The 17,036-nt window shown below is 35.1% G+C and overlaps 1 pseudogene; it reads right to left on the bottom strand.

Moving 5' to 3' along the window:
- Positions 1-14,969: 14,969 nt before the first annotated feature.
- On the bottom strand, positions 14,970-15,387 carry LOC127668995 (40S ribosomal protein S25-like; annotated as a pseudogene).
- Positions 15,388-17,036: the final 1,649 nt, after the last annotated feature.

Raw genomic sequence — 17,036 nt, 5'->3', positions numbered from 1 at the left:
GCAGAGGCAGGCGGATTTCTGAGTTCAAGGCCAGCCTGGTCTACAGAGTGAGTTCCAGGACAGTCAGGGCTATACAGAGGAACCCTGTCTCCACAAAAACCAAAGTCCAATAAAATAAAATAAAATAAAATAAAATGAAATAAAATAAAATAAAATAAAATAAAATAAAGTAAAGTAAAGTAAAATAAAATAAAATAAACAAAAAAAAACCAAAAAAACAAAAAGCTGGTAATGTGCCTTTCTAATCACTTGATTTACTTTAAGACTGATATTTTTTTTTACTTCCTGCAAACTGTTATTACTTATCCACAAACTAATGATCTGAATAAACTATTTAGAAGTACAGAAGTCAAGAGCTTTTCATTGAAGAATATAAATTGGATGGTTTTACATTTTAGGTGCTAGTAGTAATAGTTATTGCCCAAGAGTCAAGGACCCTAAGAATACATCTATGAGGAAGGCAAAATCCAAGGTCAGCTTCATTCACTTCTTTAAGTGATTTTTTTTTTCCAAAAAGGATAACGAGGTAGCTGCTCACATTGAAAAGCAACACCGAACAACTCTAGCAGAAAGGACATAAAAAGACATATCCATTAAGTTTACAAAAGGTATTATGTAAGCATCCTGAATTACTTCCAATTTTCTTGTAGAACATTTAGTTTTTAGTGGCTACAAGATTTCTAGATCCAGAGTTTTGAAATATAGATGCAAATAATTGCATAGAGATGTGTTTGAAAGTAAATTGAGCAAGTCCGTAATATTTATTGGAATTAAACTTTGATGTGGATTAAACTATGGATGTCTTATCGTCTTGCATTTTTTTTTTTGTTGCAAGCATATACTAACTGTTTGAAGTAATGCATTAAATAAAATCAATGTCTTTCAATTATAGCATGGTCTTTGACCCTATATCCTCTTTACCTTCTCCTTTTCTTCACTTTCCCTTACTGTCCACTTCTAATAGTATCCTTCCTATCTTTTGTTTTTTCCATTTCACATTATAAATGGATGCATGCCTTATTATCTAGGTACATTTTGGGAACCCCAATTGAGAGAGACTGTGTAATAGTTGTCCCACTATGTTCCACTTTGTATTGTGACATCACTGAGTTACATTTATTCCACAGCAAATATTTTGATTTTTTTTTTTTGTTCAACTTTATTTATGGCAAAGGAAAGGTCCTTGTATGTTCCTACTTCTCTTTGTCTAGATATCTGTGAGGGGAAGTCAAGGTGGCTTCAGTATTTTGGTTATTGTGACTAGTGCCACAATAAGAACGTGTGATCACATATTTCTGTGGTTCATTGACTCAGCATCCAATGGGCATGTATGCAGAGTAGCTTATCTTATTATTACTGTAAGTCTACTCTGCTTTTATTCAATCACTTACATACTGATTTTCACAGTGGTGTGACCAGCTTACATTCTGACTAGAAGTGAGCAAATTTTACCATTTCTATATCCTTGCAAGGATTTATTATTTGTTTTTTTGTAGTTGATTTTTAATGGCAGTACTTCTAACTGGGAATCTCCTTGTACCTTGACTTTCTATTTCCATGATGAATAAGAATAATGAAAAAAAATGTACATTTACTGACCATCTTTATGCTTCAGGTTTTGAAAACGATATGTTCATTACATTATCACACTTACTGAATTTGCTTAACCGCTTGAATATTTGTTATTAAGATTTTTGGATATTTAATATATTTCATTTTTTTTATTTTTTTATTTTTTTATTCGATATAATTTTTTATTTACATTTCAAATGATTTACCCTTTTCTAGCCCCCCACTCCCCGAAAGTCCCATAAGCCCCTTTCTCTTCCCCTGTCCTCCCACCCACCCCTTCCCACTTCCCCGTTCTGGTTTTGCCAAATACTGCTTCACTGAGTCTTTCCAGAACAAGGGGCTACTCCTCCGTTCTTCTTGTACCTCATTTGATGTATGGATTATGTTTTGGGTATTCCAGTTTTCTAGGTTAATATCCACTTATTAGTGAGTGCATACCATGATTCACCTTTTGAGTCTGGGTTACCTCACTTAGTATGATGTTCTCTAGATCCATCCATTTGCCTAAGAATTTCATGAATTCATTGTTTCTAATGGCTGAATAGTACTCCATTGTGTAGATATACCACATTTTTTGCATCCACTCTTCTGTTGAGGGATACCTGGGTTCTTTCCAGCATCTGGCAATTATAAATAGGGCTGCTATGAACATAGTAGAGCATGTTGGGGAATCCTCTGGGTATATGCCCAGGAGTGGTATAGCAGGATCTTCTGGAAGTGAGGTGCCCAGTTTTCTGAGGAACCGCCAGACTGATTTCCAGAGTGGTTGTACCAATTTGCAACCCCACCAGCAGTGGAGGAGTGTTCCTCTTTCTCCACACCCTCTCCAATACCTGCTGTCTCCTGAATTTTTAATCTTAGCCATTCTGACTGGTGTAAGGTGAAATCTCAGGGTTGTTTTGATTTGCATTTCCCTAATGACTAATGAAGTTGGGACCTCCATTAAAGCCAGACACTCTGAAGCTAATAGTAAAGAAACTGGGGAAGACCCTTGAGGACATCGGTACAGGGAGAAAGTTTATGAACAGAACACCAATAGCATATGCTCTAAGATCAAGAATTGACAAATGGGACCTCATAAAATTACAAAGTTTCTGTACGGCAAAGGACACCATCAACAAGACAAATCGGCAACCAACAAATTGGGAAAAGATCTTCACCAATCCTTCATCAGATAGAGGGCTAATATCCAATATATATAAAGAACTCAAGAAGTTAGACTCCAGAAAACCAAACAACCCTATTAAAAAATGGGGTACAGAGTTAAACAAAGAATTCTCACCTGAAGAACTTCGGATGGCGGAGAAGCATCTTTAATATATTTCAAATAATACTCGTCTGTCAGGTATATAGGTAGCAAAGATATTTCCTGTACTGTATCCTCTCTGTTCCCTCTGCTCCTGTTCTTCTTTTGCTAAGCTGAAATCTTTATATATCATTCAGTTCTATTTATCAACTCAGCATTATTTCCTCAGCTACTATATAGTTCTTTTCAGAAAGTACATACTTAAGTTCTGTTTCATAAAATGTTTCCCCATTTTTTTCCATAAAGAAAGGAATCACTTAATGAGTTTCAAGTCTTATATTAGGATCTTTGGTTCATTTAAAGTTGACTTTTTGCCTACAGTGAAGGAGAAGAGCCTAGTTGGTTCCATTGTTCTACATGTTACTGTTCTGTCTCCCTGGAGTAGAGACAGCCTTTGCCCTGCATATGGTTTGGTATTAGATCACAGGCCTATAGCTATATAAATTTAATTCTGGTTTTTAAATTTTTTTCTTTGCTACACAAGCCAATGTTATGCCAGTTCCAGGATGTTCTGTCATTATTACTTGATGCTATCATGTATTTGTATGGTGCTTCCTGCCTTGATGTCTACCTCAGGATTGGGTTGGCTATCTGAGACTAGAAATAAAGTATTGTTTTTATATATATATATATATATATATATATATATATATATATATATATATATATATATACATATACATATACATATAATTATACATTGAATATTTTGAATATATAGACATAGATAGAGATACATATACAGACAGAGATACATATACAGATAGAGATACAGATTGAAGAGAAGTCTTTGAAATTAAAAATTTTGCAGAGAAAGTTTAAGTGTCAAATTGATCTTTGTTCAAAGCTATGCACTGTACCACAATCTGCTGAATATACTGCAAATCCTCAGGCAAAGTTTCTGTGGTTTTATTTGTTTTTGTTTTGTTTTTTGTCTCTGTCTTTATTCTCTTCTGTTTAATATGTGAAATATCTTACCATTAGGCTTAAATGGAGCAACTTACAAAATAAATTCTATTGATTGTACTCTGCACAAAGTAAACTCTGTCTATAAAAATTCAAGAGATGTTAAAAATATATGGATGAAATGAAGTAATTTTTCAGCTATAAGACATAAAGAACTGGCATAAAATAAGTATTAATATTAAATACAACTTTAGTATTTGATGCAAGATAGCCAGATCAGTAACTTTATAATTACTCACTTAATGATAACTTTCTAAGGGCCCCATTTACAAGGAGATGCAGTACTTTCCAAAGTACACAGAGCTACTATTAAAGAAATATATGGGAAAGAGCAGAGTGGAGGGTTAGTGTTGAAAAAGACATAGTAGCTGGCCTCAATAATTCATAAAGCAGAACGTACTTACATGTTTTCACACCCAAGACTGTCAGAAAATCTTGTGTGTGTGTGTATGTGTGTTAAACTGTTGTGAGTTTGATTAAAGAGTGGCACAAATCAATACCTTCCGTTGTGGGCATATACTTTGGTGTTGGTCAGCCCACACAATTCCCCAAATACCTCAATGTATTTGAAGTGTAGTTCCTATGAGGAAAGTGATAACTACATGTAATCTTGAGCCACTCTAATTTTAAATATAATAATACACTTCACCCACATTTTAAAGGAAATTTAAACCACTGCAGATGGTAGGTTAAGTGCTAAATTTGGCCTTTCTAAACTTTTTTTGGTGCTTAACATTCCAAATGGAATCAGTGAAGATGTTGTATAATTTATGAATTTAAAATAAGATTAACACTTAGCTCAAGAGTATTACTGGAGAAGGTGCTATAAGCTCCACTTTGGTCAAGGTTTATACTACATAGCTCTTTTATACTATTCAGAGATGGTAAAGTATGATCTTGCTAGCTAGAGTGACAGTTCCTTAATTAAAATCTGTTTTGACTTTGATTTGGGCATCAGAAATCTCATACCTAGAGGCAGATTTCTCGAATGAGGCATAGAAATGAATATATTTAAAGTATTAGTCACAGGTTAACATAGAATATAGGTACAATCAGCATGTCTCCAGCCAGACACATAAGGAATGCAGGGCTAATTAGACAGTGACATCAAGTAAGGAGGAAGATTAACACTCAAAAGTCTGCACATAAATTTCATTAACCATTTAAAAGATGAAAATGTGGTTCTAAATTAGCATAGAGGATGAAGTACACAAAAGATTCACTTACACAAAAAAAGTAAAAAAAAAATTCACATTCTAACAAAAATTTCAGTATTTTCTTACTCATGGAGATAGGGTATGTCCAGTGTACTATCTTTAAACCATATACTCAGCCCTGTCTTAGACACAAAATTGAATGGCAGAAATGGAAAATACCCCCCTCTCTCTATCTCTCTTTTTTTCACTCTCTCTCTCCCCCCTTGTTCTCTCTGCTTTTCCTTACTTTTTATTATATTTCTGAAGTGTATTATGCTCTTCTAAAGATATATCTGACACTTTGCAACGAAATTTGGAATTTCCTTGCTATATATTGACGACCTTTAGTTTAAGAGTGAGGGTAAAATGGTAAGGTCTCCTCTTCCTTAAGGGTGAAATGGTCACAGATGTACTCTTCCTTTCAGCATGAGAAATGAAGACTTTGTCCTGTATCTTTCAGGTTGTCTATAATATTACTTTCAGCTTTTTTCCTTCTATTTTCAGTTAGAACAAAAAGACTTTTCAATATCCTTTGCTGAGCATTGGCAAGCACTTGCTCTTGAGATGGAGTAGCTATTCTCAATATGGTCTTTTGTGAACTTAAAGTTTAGCAATTCAATAGAATGAACAATATCATGAAGTTCCTTTTCCCACTTCAGATGTCTGGGAACTTCAAGGAACAGTTGTTTAATCCGATCACTGTGCCAACTAGAACATTTACATAAAGCAATTCTTTTTCATTTTCATTCAATCTTGTCCCCATTCCCTATTTTTTAAAACTGAATTGAGTTTGGAAATTTTATTTCCTTTTCCAGTGCTTTTTCATTGTAGTATGTATAGATTATAGTTTACAGTAAGATTGTACCTCCCAGTGTGGTGGTGAGAAATCTCAGGGAATCATGCAGGCATACACTCAGTACAGAAATCGTTATATTGGTTCCTACTATGGTTTATATCTTATCTATATCTATGTCTATATCATTTATGTCTTTTATCATTTATCTATCTATCTATCTATCATCTATCTATCAATCCATCTCTCATCTATCTCTCATCTATCTATCTATCTATCTATCTATCTATCATCTATCCATCTCTCATCCATCTTTTTATATATTGAAATAATAGTATATAAGTATGATCTGGAGCTTCCAAAAAGTCTCAGGCTGTGTATCTCCTACAGCAACCATATATGCAATTGGTCTAGGTTTTCCCCTGGACTTTTAGAGCTGAAGGAGGATTGTGGATAATTATAATGTTTACAGTAATTAGTGAATCATTGTATTAGCTCCTGGCAAATGCCCATTATGTTAGCTTTTTCTCCTTCCAGGAGTTGTTTGATGAAAAAGGTGATGCTTTGTGATCATGGGCTAATTTTGAGTCTTTAAATGAATACTAAATATTAGTACATATGCTAAACAAAGAAATATTTTTGTTTGTTTGTTTCTAAGGGAGCACAAATTTATAAAGGTACAGTCAAACATTGCATAGCTTACACTTCTAATAATCATTTTCAACGAAATTTTTGAAGAGCAAATCATGACTCTAACAGTCACAGGCAGTTCAAGAGCTGACTTTGCACAATGTCAACAAGTAAAAAGATGTGCTGAAGCATTTACTAATGATTTGCAAGTCAGCAAGGGCTGCCAGCAACTGCTTTATAGGTAGAGGGAAATTGCACATCGTTTTTACCCTCTGGATATATTTTCTAATTCATTTCCTGTTGCAAGTGTGAAACTCCATATTAGACTTACAAAAATGTTATATTTTATATTATGAACATAAAACTGATAAGGATTAACTGAAAAAGAAATTATGGATTCACTTGGTTAGGGTGAATAATCAATAGGAACTCTGGGATAAATAGAGGATCCATCCCATCCTGAGGGGTTAATGATTATTAATAGTTGCTAGAAAACAGATGCCACTTTTTCAATTATGTATTTGTTAGCTGATTAGATAAAAAGGAATTTAAAGAGAAAATAAAAGAACAGAGGACCATAGGGAATGAATATAATATATATATGTGTGTGTGTGAAACATTCAAAATAAAGAGAAACACACAAATATTTAATAAAAGTAATTTCCAATTAAAAAAATGAAACCAAAGGTTGATGGCAGATAAGGAGGTGATCATAAATAATCTCATTACTCACTTAGGAGTTCCTACAATGGTATTATTACCACTTCTAAAGACATAAGAAAATATAGAAAATGACCCTAACAATGTCAGGTGTGATCCTCACAGGGATTTTACTGTGTGATGCTTATCTCCTGATGAAAGATTCCATTGGATGCCAAGGCGTTATTACTAAAAATCTTTATTTCTTTAGATTAGAGGAAAAAGTTAATTTATTTGGTGCCAAAGAAAGAACTCTGAATGTAAGTGAACATGCAGTCTGTATTTGAACATATCGCAACAGAGGAGAGCAGAACAAATCTTATCACAACTCCCAAGTGAAATAGGGTTACAAAGAATGGTGGGAAGGGGGCGTAATGTGCTGTGGTGTGAAGGAAGGTCTACGTTTGTCCATTGTCTTTCCTCAAAGTGGCAGTAGAGTCTCTGTGTTACTCTCACAACCCCAGCATTGCGCCCCTGCTGCCATCAGTGAATCAAATGGGCCAAGATGATAGTACTAGAGCTGGATTTTGTTGCCTTTTAGAATTTCAATTTTCTTACCAAAATACTTTGAATGCAATCCATGGTTTTATAGTATATGTGCATATAAGAACATTGACTTACACAATTCAAAAATATAGAGAAGAAATCAGTTTGTTTTATCAAATTATTTAAACATAATAATAAACCACATCACCTTGTGAATGTTTTGAAACTATGAGTCATCAATTTAAATAAAAATAACATTTATAAGGAAGAGCCATATAAAGAAAAGTGCTTCAATATAATGTATATGTTTAAAAGTGTTTTTAAAATAAAAATGTTTGGATTTAAAACAATTGTTTAAAATTAAAATGTTTAGGTGACACAATTCTGGAAACATCACATGTGAAAGTATAGTTCAGGTAAGAGTATCAGAAGTAATGCCCCAGTTATGCACTAGGTCAGATGAGGCAGGCAAAATGCTCTAAAAGCAAGTCCTGGCAATGTGCCTGGAACATGAAGCTTTCAAGTGCTCAGTGTGAGAAAAGTTTTTTGCAGATTCATATGGGATAATTGGTAATGAAAAATACATATCTCAAACCACTCTAAAGTTTTTAAGTTGTTGTATTAGATACACATTAAGCCAGGACCACTCTGGAGCCCAAAGTGTGGTGTGTATAGATTTGTGTTTGTTATGGTTTTTGTTTTTCGTTTTCAACTTGATAAAATCTGAAGTAATCTTGGAAAAGTAACCTTAATTATAAAAATACCTCCATTAGATTGGGCTATAGATATATCATTGGTGTATTTTCTTGGTTAATGCTTGATGTGGGGTCTAGCCTACTGTGGGCAGTGTTATTCCTAGACAGGTGGTCCTGAATGATGTTTAAAAAATAGCAGGATAAGAAAACTCTGGGGAGCAAGAAACTAAACAGTAGTCCTACAAAGCCTCTGATTAAATTCCTACTTCCATCTTCCTCCCTTTAGTTCCTGCCTCAACTTACATTCATGATTGGTTATGATCAGGAGATGGAAGTTAAAAATAAGCCCTAGTTGCTTCTGTCCCTGTTCTTCCTCATAGTAGTAAAAGATAAAAAATAAAAATAAGACCATGTGAAATTGTTTTCACCCAGGGTGCCAGTCATTACAGTATTTTAGATATGACAATCTTGTTCTGTTATAGAGAATTTAGTATATCGGGCTGTGGATGTATATTAGTGGCAGCGTGACTGCCCCGGCTCCTATTACCAGGATCACAGAAAAGACAAAAACAAACTACAGAACAACTCTATGTAAAACTGACATTCATGACTAAGGGAAACAAACTGACTTAAATTTCCACAAGAGAGTTTGAGAGAAGCACGCACAAAAAGAAATATGGGAGTAGCCCTCAATCTGTGATTTGATTGATGTATATTTGTGAATAAATTTGTGAAGACAAATTCACAGAATGCTAACATGTAATAATATGTAGTCTTTGTACAGGGCTCAGAGTTCTGTTCATTTACCTAATAGGATAAAGTCAATATTTATTTTTTCTTGGGAAGAGTACACAAAAAACATCTTGTCTTGAAGTTGATGAATAATAATCTCTACTTGGGCTAATATCCAAAACACAAATAACTCAAAAAACCAAATAACCCAATTAAAAAAAAATTGGACTACAGAGCTAAACACAGATTTCTCAAATGAGGAATATTTTTTTCTTTTTCTCCTTAAATACTTTTTTTTCATTTTCTTTTCTTTTTTTATTGATATATTTTTTCATTTACATTTCAAATGATTTCCCTCTTTCTGGGTCCCCACTTCCCGCAAGTCCCATAAGCCCTCTTCCCTCCCCCTGTTCCTCCATCTAACCCTTCCCGCTTCCCTGTTCTAGAATTCCACTATACTCTTGCACTGAGTCTTTCCAGAACCAGGGGCCACTCCTACATTCTTTTTGGACATCATTTAATTTGTGGATTATGTCTTGAGTATTCAAAGTTTCTAGGCTAATATCCACTTATCAGTGAGTGCATACCATGATTGATCTTTTGAGACTGGGTTACCTCACTTAGTATGATGTTCTCCAGCTCCATCCATTTATATAAGAATTTCATGAATTCATTGTTTCTAATGGCTGACTACTCCATTGTGTAAATATACCATATTTTTTGTATCCATTCCTCCGTTGAATGGTCAAAATGCACTAAAAAATGTCCTCAGTCATCAGGGAAATGAAAATCAAAATGATCCTGAGATTTTTTTTTATTAGATATATTCTTTATTTACATTTCAAATGATTTCCCCTTTCCTGGTCCCCCCACACCCAAAAGTCCCATTAGCCATCTCCCTTCTCCCTGATCCCCAATCAACCCCCTCCTGCTTCCCTGTCCTGGTATTCCTCTACTCTGCTGCATAAAGCCTTTCCAAAACTAGTGGCCTCTCCTCCCTTTGATGTCCAACAAGGCCATCCTCTGCTGCCTATGCATCTGGCACCTTGGGTAACACAGTGTGTACTATCTGGTTGATGTCTTTGTCCCTTGGAGCTCTAGGAGTACTGGGTGGCTCATATCTTGGTTCCTCCTATGGGCCTTGCAAACCCCTTCAGTTCATTGGGTCCTTTCTTTAGCTCCCCCATTGTGGGCCCTGTGCTCAGTTCAATGGGTGACTGAGATTGTACCCCTCTGTATTTGGCATGCACTAGCAGAGCCTCCCAGGTGACAGCTATATCTGGCTTTAGTCAGCATGTTCTTGTTGGCATCCACAATAGTGTCTAGGTTTTGTAACTGTACATTGGATGGATCACTAGGTGGGGTAGTCTCTGGATGGTCTTTCACTCAGACTCTACTCCACACTTTGTATCCCTCTCTGTGGGTATTTTGTTCCCCCATAGCAGCCCTATTTATAATAGCCAGAAACTGGAAAGAACCCAGATGTCCCTCTATGGAAGAATGAATACAGAAAACACGGTATATTCATACAATGGACTACTACTGAGCTATTAAAAACAACGAATTCATGAAATTCTTAGGCAAATGGGTGTAACTGGCAAATATCCTCCTAAGTGAAGTAACCCAATCACAAAAGAACACACATGGTTTGTACTCACTGATAAGTGGATATTAAACCAGAAGCTTGGAATACCCAAAACACAATTCACATATCAAATGATATCCAAGAACAAGGAAGAACAAAGTATGGATCCTGAGATTATATCTTACACAAATCAGAATAGCTGAGATAAAACTCAGGCAACAGCAGAAGCTGAGGAGGGTGTGGATAAAAGGAACACTCCTCCACTGATGGTGGGATTGCGAACTGGTACTCTGGAAAGTAATCTGGCAGTTCTTCAGAAAATTGGAAATAGTTCCATCTGAAAACTCTGGTATACCACTCTTGGACTATTGTGGATTTTGTTTAAAGTTTATTTTATGTTATTGGGTCCCCCAAATTGCATGAGACTGAGCATGGGAAATGCTGAGGGTCCCTGACCAAGTTGGTTTTGATTAGTAAATAAAGTTGCTACCGGCCAATGGCTGGGCAGGAAAAGAGAGGCAGAAGTTTAAAATTCTGGGGCAAGGGAAAAAGGGAGGAGGAAGATGATATAGCTGTAATGCCAGGAAAGGAGTAAAGGCCAGGCCTGAGGGGTACAGAAGATAGAACACAGCAATAATGTAAGTACTCCATTGTTATCAGGTTTTAAGACAGCAGACTGTTATAATTAATGCAGTGTTCTATTAGCACAAAGAGAAAAAAAATGTTAAAAAAAATACTTAACACAATCCTGAAATAGGAAAAGCCACAACATGGATTCCTGACTGTCAGCTCACAGGCAAACATGATTATGAAGAAGACACAATGTTTTTAGGAACTGATGAAGATAAATGAGTGGAGCCACTTGTCGATTGGTATGAATCAACAGACAGAGGACAAACCTAACATTGTAAAGATGGTGAAAGGAAGCAAAAATAAAAGCTTTGTTCCTGCAGGGCAGTGATGGTGCATGCCTTTAATCCCAGCACTTGGGAGGCAGAGGCAGGCAGATTTCTGAGTTCGAGGCCAGCCTGGTCTACAGAGTGAGTTCCAGGACAGTCAGAGCTACACAGAGAGACCCTGTCTCAAAACCAAAACAAAAATAAACACAAAACCAAACACAAACAAACAAACAAAAACTTGACTTTTTTTTTAGTAGTCAAACAAAAATGAATACCAAAGCAAGATAGGCCACAGGACAAAGTCAGTAGAATTTCTGCTCTTTCAAAGTGTATGGAAAAGAAAAAGAAAATCGATGTTAGTGCAAAATAATTCCAAGTTATGTACTAATTAAACAAAAATTTTGTGGTTTTGATAAGTGTTATTAAAAAGGTGTGGGCAGAACAGACACTCTTGAGAAGATAAAAGTATACATCTCTTCATTTGTAATACATTTTGGAATTTTCTTAAACTTGAAATACACAAACACACATATACATTCCAACGAAAGTGCCTATTGATATATTGGCTGTCATTACTTTAAAACTTTAAATCAATTGAATTAGAGTAATTATACTAATAATTGATATATAATATATAGTTTCATAATAAATATATGTTCTATTTTCCTTTGGAATAGTTTAAATTTTCTAAAATCTTCTAAGAGGCTTATTCATCATACTAGTTTTGATTCTCTGATAAATAGTAATTTTAGATTTGCAACTGCTGGGTGCCATTTTGAAAAATAAAATTTACTCTATATATCAATATCTCTATCTCTATCATCTATATATGAGCTGCATATTCTTGATGAAAATGAAAGTATTTCTATAAAAATACTTGAACACAATGTCTCTGTCACCTCTATTTATAAGAACAAATGTGAATGTAACTCAGATATTCAACAAGTGAATATATTAATGAAAACTAGTGTATAATAAAATATTAAATAACTCAGAGAAGAAAATGTATGAAAACTATATTTGTTGCAACATTCATTAATCAAAATATGAGATGATTAAAATATAGCACAAAACATCACTATATATTACATCAATATAGTGCTGTAAAATAAGTAAGAGTATTGAAGACAAGGGTTTGAGGAAGTATCAAGAAGAGAAAGTTTCTCTGAATTGACAAACATGGATATTGATGACATATTTAGATGGTCATTATCTAGAAAATAGTGATATATATATATGCCATATATATATATATATATATATGCCATATAACTATTTCATGGCCTATAATTTTAATAACTCACAGAGATTTAAGTTTAATTAATATGATATAATATTAAACGGACATTGAAAATTTGAGTAGAAATGCTGAACTTAAAAGAACTAATTTAGTCAGATGTTTTTGCTTGAGTCACTGTACAAGTTGTTTAATTTTCTGAGGTATAAGAGTATATGCTAATTTGGCTGTAGGTTCTCAATAGCTTTATGCATTTTCTACCCCATTTGTTGAAAATATAATAATTAGTGTCATTGTCATATATCATATTGTAGATTATATGCAACAATGGTATACTATTCACTGTAAAATTCTACCTTTTTATTTATTCTCCTCTCATTATAATATAACTATAGTACCCCCCCACCTATACTCCTCCACTTCACCTTCCCTACTCTCCTCTCCTCTCCCTAAGATGGACTTCTCTGTTTCCCTAATTAAAAGAACAGGGCCCCTAGAGACATCAACTTAAAAGGGTATAGAGATAGGACTGAAGGAGCTGAAGAGGTTTGCAGCCCCATAGGGAGAAAGAACAACAATATCAACCCTCCAGACCTTCCCCGTAAAGCTCCCAGGGACTAAACCACCAGCCAAAGAGTACACATGGAGGGACCCATGTCTCCCACTATATATGAAGCAGAGGATGGCCTTCTCGGACATCATTAGGAAGAGAGGCTCTTGGTCCTGTGAAGGCTTGACTCTCCAGTAAGGGGGAATGCCAGCGTGGTGAGGTGGGAGTGGCTGTGTGGGAGGGGGAGTGCCCTCATAGAAGAAGGGGGCAAGGAGAATGGATAGGGAGGTGCAGAGAGGAAACTGGGAAAGCGGATAGCATTTGAGATGTAAATAAATAAAATATCCAGTATATAAAAGACATGGGTATAATGGATTACAGTATGATTAAACAAAGACCTTCATATCAAGGCTGATGGAAGAAAAGGGTCACAAAAGCAGGCAAAAGAGTCAGAGAAAGCCTCAACTGCCACTGTTAGGAGTTCCACACAACATGGTGCTACACAACCAAAGAGAGGACCTAATTCAGACCTATGAAGGCTCCTTGAGTGCCATTCTGGTCTCTGTGAGCCTCTATGATCCCTTTTCAGTTGATTCTGTGGGTGGTGCTCTTATGCATTCTGTTATACTCATAGAAGCTTCATCTATCAACTGACGCAAGCAGATGCAAAGACCCACAGCCCAACAATCTGTGGAGCTCAGAGAACACTGTGAAGAGAAGAAGGAAGACTTGTAGCACACACAAGGTAGGGGGGTGAGGACAACACAAAATTCTACTTTTAATTTGCACAGAAAGACAGTATTTTTGATAAAAATGACACTGTCAGAAGCAATTTATGTCCTCCTCCCCCAAAGGTAGCCTTTCATTCGTATGAAATGTTTGGCTTCCAATATTGTCAACAGGAGACCTACAAGTTAAGTCACAAAGTGTTTCCCATGCCCCAAACTGGTACCCACCTTCAATCAGGAAAATATTTTCCTCTAATTTTTGAGGAAGTCATTTTTATTAATAACATCTTTCTGTTACCATTTTACCTTTTTCCAAATCATTATTATTTACTTTTGTTTGTTTCTTTCTCAATAAGATCTATGACGATTTTCTATAGCATGGACACTATATTTTATATATCTATTGATTATTTCAACTTGCCATTCATATTTATAATAACCCAATCAAATGAAATATGATATTCTCATCCCCTTTAGTCTATGGTCTTCTATAAAATAATTATTTAATGAATGTTAACTGAATTAATCTGTTTGGGGGTATTTCATAGTTTATAGCAAATTCTGGCACATACTTCCTTTATTACAATGCCTGCCTATAAATCTAAGTTAGAAGCTGCCATAAAATGCTGAGATTATCAGTGTTCCCAGAAGATCTATAAATATCAGGTGATAATCAATCTGTCATCAAAATCATAATAGAAACTACAATTATGTCATGCACTATCTATTTGATAGGATCAAGATGAGATAATACAAATCACTGGAATAAAGAAAAAGCAAGAGTCATATATAATGTGGATTCTGAAAGTAATTCATTCTTTAGAGATACACAATGATTTTAGGCAATCTCTAGAGACTTGTGAATTTGTATATTTTATTATTATTTTTTGATTCACTAAAGTTTTATTTTCACAAATGTACAGATGATTAAATGTGGTCCTGCATCTTCACCAGCAGCTGAGGCATCTTCTTTTGTGTTTCTGGTGTAAATTACTTGGGCTCTGTGCTTTGAAACCAGCTTGACAAGTCCCTTACTAAGTAGCTCCTTAAGGGCTGCCTTGGCCAAGGAACCTGGAGTTTTCAGTCTCTCAGAAACCATGGTTGGAATAACAAGCTTATAGTTAGGAACTTCCTTACAGAGTTTGTCATATGTAGCTTTGTCAAACAAGATGAGATTGCTCAGTTTGTCCTGAACTTTGCCTTTGGACCACTTCTTCTTTTGGACCTTGGCCCCAGACTTATTTACTGGTTCTTAATCATTTTTTGGCCATCATTTCTTTATCTTTCTTCTTCTTGTCATCCTTGGGCAGCATGGTGAAGTTCAGAGAATAGTGTGGACCACTGCAACCTCACTAAGATGTCAGAAACAAAAAGCTTGTATATTTTATTCTTATGTTTATGATAAAGACTTGTATGAGTTTGACTCAATGTTTCTTGGATTAAGTGCTATACAAGATTGGTACAATGTATTACATATTTATTTCATTACAAAGCTTCCTTATACTTTTATGAATATAAATGATCTACTGTTAGAGAGCTATGTGAAGGGAGTGGACAGTCCCAGCCAGTTTAAGTTTACCTCCTTGAAGTTGCTCAGCGGTCTGTTATGGATATACAAATTTACATTGTGAATGATTTGTAATCAGCATTTCAAGTTGCTTGTCTTGACTGTTTTATTTGAAATTTTGGTAATTAATATCTACTAAGGTCAGACACTGCTAATTTCCTTATGGTGATTCATATGTTAACTGAACAGTCGCATAAAGGAGAGAAAGATACAATTTTGCATGTGGCTGGAAGATGATCTAACATGAGGGTTTGTGATACAGCATTTGAAGCAGAAGATAAAAAGTTTGATAAAGTAATAATTAAGCTCTGACAGGAAAGACCAATAAAACATGGCAGGAAAATAAGGGGAGAACAGAGTAGAGAGGCAACAGAAGGTGGTGTTCTCAGGGAGCACTGAGAGAAAGAGAATTAAAAGCATGTCTTGGGATCTGAAATGGAAGAGAAAAAGTCATGCATGAGAAAGTCCACAAGTAAGTCTATGCCTCTTTTCTTGTAGTAGGAAAAAGGCAGGTGCTTGAGCAGTGTGCCGCTGAAGCCTGCAAAATAAATGGCGGAACTTGACTCTGAGCCAATAGCAAGTTGTCTAGTCATTGGTATCAGGCTAGTGAGTTATGAACTGGAGGTGGGTGAGTTAGTAATAAACCAGGTTTCATATTACTTTGGAGCATTTGTACACTGCATTCCCCCCCAAAAAAATCTACCAAATGTCTGATTTATTTTTAGTGGAACTTTTTGGTAGGAAAATGCAATGACAAACTCTGATGTCAACTAGGCTGCTGGATAAAATAGGTAGAGATGGAATTTCTGTACCTTTGTTACTGAGTTCATAATTGAACAGAGTTTTATAGACAATTAAGTTAAACAGGGGGTGAAACTGATATTGGATATAACAAAATGGTGGGAGGTGATAATTTCTGGGTTTGGGGTAGAATCACTAGAGAAGAAGGTTAGTTAGGAGTTCTGTGGCTTGGCACCACAGACTGTGCCTGGGGAACCTGGCACATCTATCAAGAGTGCTGCTTTTAGTTAAAATAGTGTCAGTTTCACATACTAAACATTTAATATCTGTGCAATGAGTGAATACATTTAATATCAGAATATAATAGAGTCCAAATGATAGTGTTTTTTTAAATACACTTCCATCTAAAGTTGACCTTAGTTTAAATGCATTGTCTCTTTATATCTTTGTTAGCCAATTTCTTACCTTCAGTTCCTACACTGAAATACAATCATGCTAGACAACATATTTCTTTTACACTTTTTGCAGAACAAAGAAAATAATTTCCAAACTCAATGTAACATGTTGCATATATATATATATAATATTATATATAATGTGTGTATATATATATACATATTTGTGCCATGCTATATTAATTTATTTTCTCTATTT

The sequence above is a fragment of the Apodemus sylvaticus genome, chromosome 18, assembly GCF_947179515.1.
Source record: "Apodemus sylvaticus chromosome 18, mApoSyl1.1, whole genome shotgun sequence".
Lineage (NCBI taxonomy): Eukaryota > Metazoa > Chordata > Mammalia > Rodentia > Muridae > Apodemus > Apodemus sylvaticus.
Note: the sequence above shows the minus strand (reverse complement) of the source record. Positions and strands in the feature narration are given on the sequence as shown.